This window comes from Oncorhynchus gorbuscha, unplaced genomic scaffold, assembly GCF_021184085.1.
Source record: "Oncorhynchus gorbuscha isolate QuinsamMale2020 ecotype Even-year unplaced genomic scaffold, OgorEven_v1.0 Un_scaffold_9892, whole genome shotgun sequence".
Lineage (NCBI taxonomy): Eukaryota > Metazoa > Chordata > Actinopteri > Salmoniformes > Salmonidae > Oncorhynchus > Oncorhynchus gorbuscha.
The window spans coordinates 1-9841 of NW_025752762.1; the positions used below are offsets into that span (position 1 = coordinate 1).

At 42.5% G+C, this 9841-nt stretch overlaps 1 long non-coding RNA gene across 1 annotated transcript; it reads right to left on the reverse strand.

Moving 5' to 3' along the window:
* Positions 1-6052: 6052 nt before the first annotated feature.
* On the reverse strand, positions 6053-8743 carry LOC124030202. Its single transcript, XR_006837922.1, has 3 exons — positions 8676-8743; positions 7145-7266; positions 6053-6150 (listed from the first exon to the last, which is right to left on the reverse strand). It is a non-coding gene; the product is annotated as an uncharacterized LOC124030202 (long non-coding RNA).
* Between the last annotated feature and the right edge of the window lie 1098 nt (positions 8744-9841).

The following is a 9841-nucleotide window of genomic DNA, read 5'->3' on the forward strand; positions in this document are numbered from 1 at the left end:
AGTGTATAACTGTAAAGTGTTAACTATAAAGTGTTAACTGTAAAGTATATAACTGTAAAGTATATAACTGTAAAGTGTATAACTGTAAAGTGTGAGTGTTAACTGTAAAGTGTGAGTGTTAACTGTAAAGTGTATAACTGCAAAGTTTGAGTGTTAACTGTAAAGTGTTAACTATAAAGTGTTAACTGTAAAGTATATAACTGTAAAGTGTATAACTGCAAAGTGTATAACTGTAAAGTGTTAACTATAAAGTGTTAACTGTAAAGTGTATAACTGTAAAGTGTATAACTGTAAAGTGTATAACTGTACAGTGTGAGTGTTAACTGTAAAGTGTGAGTGTTACCTGTAAAGTGTATAACTGTAAAGTGTGAGTGTTTACTGTAAAGTGTGAGTCTTAACTGTGAAGTGTATAACTGTAAAGTGTATAACTGTAAAGTGTGAGTGTTTACTGTAAAGTGTGAGTCTTAACTGTAAAGTATATAACTGTAAAGTGTATAACTGTAAAGTGTGAGTGTTAACTGTAAAGTATATAACTGTAAAGTGTGAGTGTTAACTGTAAAGTGTGAGTGTTAACTGTAAAGTGTGAGTGTTAACTGTAAAGTGTATAACTGTAAAGTGTGAGTGTTAGCTGTAAAGTGTATAACTGTAAAGTGTGAGTGTTAACTGTAAAGTGTGAGTGTTAACTGTAAAGTGTATAACTGTAAAGTGTGAATGTTAACTGTAAAGTATATAACTGTAAAGTGTGAGTGTTAGCTGTAAAGTGTGAGTGTTAACTGTAAAGTGTGAGTGTATAACTGTAAAGTATATAACTGTAAAGTGTGAGTGTTAGCTGTAAAGTGTATAACTGTAAAGTGTATAACTGTAAAGTGTGAGTGTTAGCTGTAAAGTGTATAACTGTAAAGTGTATAACTGTAAAGCGTGAGTGTTAACTGTAAAGTGTATAACTGTAAAGTGTATAACTGTAAAGCGTGAGTGTTAACTGTAAAGTGTGAGTGTTAGCTGTAAAGTGTATAACTGTAAAGTGTATAACTGTAAAGTGTATAACTGTAAAGTGTATAACTGTAAAGTGTATAACTGTAAAGTGTGAGTGTTAACTGTAAAGTGTGAGTGTTAGCTGTAAAGTGTATAACTGTAAAGTGTATAACTGTAAAGTGTATAACTGTAAAGTGTATAACTGTAAAGTGTATAACTGTAAAGCGTGAGTGTTAACTGTAAAGTGTGAGTGTTAGCTGTAAAGTGTATAACTGTAAAGTGTATAACTGTAAAGTGTATAACTGTAAAGTGTATAACTGTAAAGCGTGAGTGTTAACTGTAAAGTGTGAGTGTTAGCTGTAAAGTGTATAACTGTAAAGTGTATAACTGTAAAGTGTATAACTGTAAAGTGTGAGTGTTAGCTGTAAAGTGTATAACTGTAAAGTGTATAACTGTAAAGTGTATAACTGTAAAGTGTGAGTGTTTTCATGTTGAAATATCATTTTACAATAACAACATGCGTAAACAAAGACCATAAACAGACCACTAATGTTACCAAAACATCAATGACATCACACCTGCTCAGACCCACATGTCCCCACTGCTACTGTACACATCACATATGTCTCCCCCCTCATCCGTCCTCCCCAGGAAGGTGCCGGTGCTTGTAGAACTCTATGAAATATGGCCTCAAATGGCACTGTAGAATGTTTCTCCGTAGCCCACACGTTTTCAATATTTAAATAACCGTTTGGGATTCATCCACTGTAGAATGTTTCTCCGTAGCCCACACGTTTTCAATATTTAAATAACCGTTTGGGAGTCATCCACTGTAGAATGTTTCTCCGTAGCCCTCACGTTTTCAATATTTAAATAACCGTTTGGGAGTCATCCACTGTAGAATGTTTCTCCGTAGCCCACACGTTTTCAATATTTAAATAACCGTTTGGGATTCATCCACTGTTGTAATGATGTATGATCATGTGATTTCCAGTTTTTTTTAGGTCAACGTTTTCTTCTAAATCATTGACAAATAAAGTATCCCCCCCCCCAATTGGGTCTCTCATTACCACCCCTCATATGTCATGTCTTGGAATATGCAGACAGACGGATTTTAAAATGAAGTTTACATTGTAATACTTCTGACAGCCAACGTTCCAACTCCGCCCCGTATCTTTATGACATCATAACATTCCCAGAATGGAATGGATTATTGAGTCGTTGTTAGTTTTACACTGAAGACATGACTCTGCCCATTTGTGCTGTACAAGTTGTGAATTTTACATCGTAATACTTCTGACAGCCAACGTTCCAACTCCGCCCCGTATCTTTATGACATCATAACATTCCCAGAATGGAATGGATTATTGAGTCGTTGTTAGTTTTACACTGAAGACATGACTCTGCCCATTTGTGCTGTACAAGTTGTGAATTTTGTCTCTTGCGCATCTCTTAGAAAAACAACTATAAACTATTTGGAAGCGAGACTTAAAAAGAACTGATGTTGGCACAAGATGGAGGGAAAGTTGGAACAGAACTAAAATAAAGTTAAAGGAAATGTAAACCTAATCCAGTATAAACTAAAATGTATAGAATGTATTGGCTCTCTGCAAGGTTTAGTACACTACCGGTCAAAGGTTTTACACCTACTCATTCAAGGGTTTTTCTTTATTTTTACTATTTTCTACATTGTTGAATAATAGTGAAGACAACAAAACTATGAAATAACACATATGGAATCATGTAGTGACCAAAAAAGTGTTAAACAAATCCAAATATATTATCCCACGAAGTAGAAAATAGTAAAAAATAATATAAGAAAAACCCTTGAATGAGTAGATGTGTCCAAACTTTTGACCAGTAGTGTATATCTGACCTATCATATGAACATCATTGTCTGACTCAAATCAGATTCTCTAATTTGAAAATATTTAAAATCGACATTTGGTGATATAAACTTTTTTTTTTTTTAAGTTGCATGTTTCAATTGCTTCTGTCATGAAAATGCCTTTAGTTGTCCATGTGGACCAACAAGTGAAAGGACTGTTCCTTAGTGCATTTAACTACATGTCACAAGTAAATTCCTGGGTGGTGAGCTGGTACAAGTCCATGTCTGGAAGGTTGAAACCACCCTCAGACTCAGGAAGGTTAAAACCACCCTCAGACTCAGGAAGGTCTGAAACCACCCTCAGACTCAGGAAGGTTAAAACCACCCTCAGACTCAGGAAGGTTAAAACCACCCTCAGACTCAGGAAGGTCTGAAACCACCCCCAGACTCAGGAAGGTTAAAACAACCCTCAGACTCAGGAAGGTTAAAACCACCCTCAGACTCAGGAAGGTTAAAACCACCCTCAGACTCAGGAAGGTTAAAACCACTCTCAGACTCAGGAAGGTTAAAACCACCCTCAGACTCAGGAAGGTTAAAACCACCCTCAGACTCAGGAAGGTTGAAACCACCCTCAGACTCAGGAAGATTTAAACCACCCTCAGACTCAGGAAGGTTGAAACCACCCTCAGACTCAGGAAGGTTAAAACCACCCTCAGACTCAGGAAGGTTAAAACCCCCCTCAGACTCAGGAAGGTTAAACCCCTCAGACTCAGGAAGGTTATAACCACCCTCAGACGGTTGAAACCACCCTCAGACTCAGGAAGGTTAAAACCAGGCTCAGACTCAGGAAGGTTGAAACCACCCTCAGACTCAGGAAGGTTAAAACCACCCTTAGACTCAGGAAGGTTAAAACCACCCTCAGACTCAGGAAGGTTAAAACCACCCTTAGACTCAGGAAAGGTTATAACCACCCTCAGACTCAGGAAGGTTATAACCACCCTCAGACTCAGGAAGGTTAAAACCACTCTCAGACTCAGGAAGGCTAAAACCACCCTCAGACTCAGGAAGGTTAAAACCACCTCAGACTCAGGAAGGTCTGAAACCACCTCAGACTCAAGAAGGTCTGAAACCACCCTCAGACTCAGGAAGGTTAAAACCACCCTCAGACTCAGGAAGGTTGAAACGTTCCCTTTATTCTATACATTCTATTTGCCCATATAAAGTCATAACAGACAGAGGATACTTATTTAAAGGATTTCTACAGTGGGGTAATTGATGTCACCCAGGATGATGTATGTTAACTTTATAGGGTGGTCAGTACCCGACAGTGTTGCATTGTCCAACCCCTCAGCGTTGGCCTTTAGAACCCCAGCGTGGTCTCCTTTAAGGTACCGCCCCCAGGCGGAGCCATCTTGTTGTAGTCACACAGCTCAAACAGGAAGTAGGTGGGCGTGTCCCCGCTGCACACCACTGCGGACCCTCCCCCACGCACCAGAACTTCCCCTGTGAATCTAGAGAGGAGGGAGAACAGTTTATTGTAGATTATACCAAAAACATGAGCAACACCTTCCTAATATTGAGTTGCATCCCCTTTTGTTCTCAGAACAGCCTCAATTTGGAGCGGCAGATCGTTCCCCCTGTGAGCGCGGAGTGGTTTTTAGCCCGAGCAGTAGGAGGGGACATGGAGCGATGGAGCGGCATATCGTTCCCCCAGCGGAGTGGTTTTTAACCCGAGCAGTAGGAGGGGACATGGAGCGATGGAGCTGCAGATCGTTCTGTGAGCCTGGGAGTGGTTTTTAGCCCGAGCAGTAGGAGGGGACATGGAGCGATGGAGCGGCAGATCGTTCTGTGAGGGCGGAGTGGTTTTAGCCCGAGCAGTAGGAGGGGACATGGAGCGATGGAGTGGCAGATCGTTCCTGTGAGGGCGGGAGTGGTTTTTAGCCCGAGCAGTAGGAGGGGACATGGAGCGATGGAGCGGCAGATCGTTCCCAGCGGAGTGGTTTTTAGCCCAAGCAGTAGGAGGGGACATGGAGCGATGGAGCGGCATATCGTTCCCCTGTGGAGTGGTTTTAGCCCGAGCAGTAGGAGGGGACATGGAGCGATGGAGCAACAAATAAAATATATTTTCCTGGGGCCCTGGAGGCTGTAGGCTCCGTCGGACCCTGTGTAGGTGTGTCTGTGTAGTCGTCGGAGGCTGTAGGCTTCCTGTGTAGGTGTGCCTGTACCGGAGGCTGTAGGCCCCGTCGGACCCTGTGTAGGTGTGTCTGTACCTCGGAGGCTGTAGGCCCTGTGTAGGTGTGTCTGTGTACCTCGGAGGCTGTAGGGCTCCGTCGGACCCTGTGTAGGGGGGTCTGTGTACCTCGGAGGCTGTAGGCTCCGTCGGACCCTGTGAGTGCCTGTACCTCGTAGGCTGTAGGCCCCGTCGGACCCTGTGTAGGTGTGTCTGTACCTTGAGGCTGTAGGCTCCCTGTGTAGGTGTGTTCAGTGCCCTGGAGGCTGTAGGCTCCGCGGACCCTGTGTAGGTGTGTCTGTACCTCGGAGGCTGTAGGCTCGGACCCTGTGTAGGTGTGTCTGTGTACCTGAGGCTGTAGGCTCCGTCGGACCCTGTGTAGGTGTGTCTGTGTACTCGGAGGCTGTAGGCTCCCGTCGGACCCTGTGTAGGTGTGTCTGTACCTCGGAGGCTGTAGGCTCCCGTCGGGAACCTGTGTAGGTGTGTCTGTACCTCGGAGGCTGTAGGCTCCCTGTATAGGTGTGTCTGTGTACCTCCGGAGGCTGTAGGCCCCATCGACCCTGTGTAGGTGTGTCTGTACCTCGGAGGCTGTAGGCTCCGTCGGACCCTGTGTAGGTGTGTCTGTGTACCTCGGAGGCTGTAGGCTGTCGGACCCTGTGTAGGTGTGTCTGTGTATCTCGGAGGCTGTAGGCTCCGTCGGACCCTGTGTAGGTGTGTCTGTACCTCGGAGGCTGTAGGCTCCGTCGTACCCTGTGTAGGTGTGTCTGTAGGCTCCGTCGGACCCTGTGTAGGTGTGTCTGTATACCCCGGAGGCTATAGGCTCCGTCGGACCCTGTGTAGGTGTGTCTGTATACCCCGGAGGCTGTAGGCTCCATCGGACCCTGTGTAGGTGTGTCTGTACCTCGGAGGCTGTAGGCTCCGTCGGACCCTGTGTAGGTGTGTCTGTATACCTCGGAGGCTGTAGGCTCCATCTTTAAACTCCAGCTGGAAGACGTCGTAGGAGGAGCGGTTAGAATCCAGCGTTCCGTGCCAACCTTACGACAGCCAATGAAACCGTGTTCTCCACGGAGGACTATGATTGGCCGATTGATCAGCTTCATCAGGAACTGCTCCGCCTCCCCTGGAGACAAAACAGGGAAACGGATCAAACACGGATTGATTAGCTGATTGATTAGCTGATCGTTTGATAAGTTAATGAATAGGTTTCTGTCTCGATCAGTTAGTTGATCAGTTAGCTGATTGATTAGCTGATGGTTTGATAAGTTAATGAATAGGTTTCTGTCTCGATCAGTTAGCTGATTGATTAGCTGATCGTTTGATAAGTTAATGAATAGGTTTCTGTCTCGATCAGTTAGTTGATTGATTAGCTCCAGTTTCAATTGTTCTGCCTTACTATTATTCAACCATGCTGGTCATTTATGAACATTTGAACATCTTGGCCACGTTCTGTTATAATCTCCACCCGGCACAGCCAGAAGAGGACTATTACCCCACATATGCTCTCTAATTCTCTTTCTTTCTCTCTCTCGGAGGACCTGAGCCCTAGGACCGTGCCCCAGGACTACCTGACATGATGGCTCCTTGCTGTCCCCAGTCCACCTGACTGTGCTGCTGCTCCAGTTTCAACTGTTCTGCCTTATTATTATTTGACCATGCTGGTCATTTATGAACATTTGAACATCTTGGTCATGTTCTGTTATAATCTCTACCCGGCACAGCCAGAAGAGGACTGGCCACCCACATAGCCCGGTTCCTCTCTAGGTTTCTTCCTAGGTTTTGGCCTTTCTAGGGAGTTTTTCCTAGCCACCGTGCTTTTACACCTGCATTGTTTGCTGTTTGGGGTTTTAGGCTGGGTTTCTGTACAGCACTTGAGATATCAGCTGATGTACGAAGGGCTATATAAATAATTTTGATTTGATTTGATTTGATTAGCTGATCGTTTGATAAGTTAATGAATAGGTTTCTGTCTCGATCAGTTAGTTGATTGATTAATTGACAGATATTTCAATAATAAGGAATACTCTGCAAACGATAAGATTCACTGGCCGCTGCGGCCATAGTTACAGCACGTATCGTCACGGTTACGGTAACGGTATCCACGGTGACAGACTAACCTGCGTTGTCGACGGTAGCAGCTAGCTGTCCGTTCCTCTTGGCGGCAACGTATTTCCCATTAGAGGCTTTGAGAGAAACCTTCCCCTCACACCACTCCAGATCAAAATGACTGTTAGATGACCTACACACACACACACACACACACACACACACACACACACACACACACACACACACACACACACACACACACACACACACACACACACACACACACACAGACACCAAACACCAACGTATTTCCCATTAGAGGCTTTGAGAGAAACCTTCCCCTCACACCACTCCAGATCAAAATGACTGTTAGATGACCTACACACACACACACACACACACACACACACACACACACACATACACACACACATACACACACACACACACACACACACACACACACACACACACACACACACACACACACACACACACACACACACACACACACACACACACACACACACACACACACACACACACACACAGAGAGACACACACACACACGCACACGCACGCGCACGCACACACACACATGTATAGTGTGTATAGTGTGTATAGTGTGTATAGTATTATTGTAGTGTGTATAGTGTGTGTGTATAGTGTGTGTAGTGTGTATAGTGTGTGTAGTGTGTAGTGTGTGTAGTGTGTATAGTGTGTATAGTGTGTGTAGTGTGTAGTGTAGTGTGTAGTGTGTAGTGTGTGTAGTGTATAGTGTGTGTAGTGTGTAGTGTGTGTAGTGTGTATAGTGTGTGTAGTGTGTAGTGTAGTGTGTAGTGTGTAGTGTGTGTAGTGTGTATAGTGTGTATAGTGTGTATAGTGTGTAGTGTGTATAGTGTGTAGAGTGTATAGTGTCTGTATAGTGTGTATAGTGTGTGTAGTGTGTGTAGTGTGTATAGTGTATAGTGTGTAGTGTGTAGTGTGTATAGTGTGTAGTGTGTAGTGTGTATTGTGTATAGTGTGTGTAGTGTGTAGTGTGTATAGTGTGTAGTGTGTATAGTGTGTATAGTGTGTAGTGTGTATAGTGTGTAGAGTGTATAGTGTATAGTGTATAGTGTGTATAGTGTGTATAGTGTAGTGTGTGTAGTGTGTGTAGTGTATAGTGTGTGTAGTGTGTAGTGTGTATAGTTTGTATAGTGTATAGTGTGTAGTGTGTGTAGTGTGTAGTGTGTGTAGTGTGTAGTGTGTGTAGTGTGTGTAGTGTGTATAGTGTGTATAGTGTATAGTGTGTATAGTGTGTATAGTGTGTGTAGTGTGTATAGTGTATATAGTGTATAGTGTGTATAGTGTACAGTGTGTGTATAGTGTATAGTGTGTAAAGTGTGTATAGTGTGTAGTGTGTATAGTGTGTATAGTGTGTGTAGTGTGTAGTGTGTATAGTGTGTATAGTGTGTGTAGTGTATAGTGTGTATAGTGTGTGTAGTGTGTAGTGTGTATAGTGGGTGTAGTGTATAGTGTGTATAGTGTGTAGTGTGTAGTGTGTGTAGTGTGTATAGTGTATAGTGTGTGTAGTGTATAGTGTGTGTAGTGTATTACTTAGTGGAGGCGGTACACTGCAGTCCTCCGGTGGAGGTGAGGGTCCAGTACTTCCCTGCAGCAGTGCGAACGCACACTTCCTGTTTCTGTCTCACGACTCATCTCCACCTGGAACACTTCCTGGTCACCCTCCTCGTCCTGATTGGCCGAAAGGTCCATGCCTGGGGTCAGGGGTAGGGGTCACAGAGATCATACAGGGTTAATTGTGAACAATGTTTTGTGAAACTAGGAATTATTTAGGTTTGAGTTTCAATCAACATGCCGTCTATACTAGTCGATCACTCACTAATACCCAACATATATTATATATACAGTACCAGTCTATATATACAGTACCAGTCAACATATATTATATATACAGTACCAGTCTATACTAGTCGATCACTCACTAATACCCAACATATATTATATACAGTACCAGTATATACTAGTAGATCACAAATACCCAACATATATTATATATACAGTAAACCAGTCTATACTAGTCGATCACTAATACCCAACATATTAGATATACAGTACCAGTCTATACTAGTAGATCACTAATACCCAACATATATTAGATATAAAGTACCAGTCTATACTAGTAGATCACTAATACCCAACATATATTATATATACAGTACCAGTCTATTAGATCACTAATACCAAACATATATTATATACAGTACCAGTCTATACTAGTAGATCACTCACTAATACCCAACATATATTATATACAGTACCAGTCTATACTAGTAGATCACTAATACCCAACATATATTATATACAGTACCAGTCTAGTAGATCACTAATACCCAACATATATTATATACAGTACCAGTCTAGTAGATCACTAATACCCAACATATATTATATACAGTACCAGTCTATAATAGTAGATCACTAATACCCAACATATATTATATATACAGTACCAGTCTATACTAGTCGATCTCTCACTAATACCCAACATATATTAAATATACAGTACCAGTCTAGTAGATCACTAATACCCAACATATATTATATACAGTACCAGTCTATAATAGTAGATCACTAATACCCAACATATATTATATATACAGTACCAGTCTATACTAGTCGATCTCTCACTAATACCCAACATATATTTTATACAGTACCAGTCTAGTTTATCACTCACTAATACATTTACATTTAAGTCA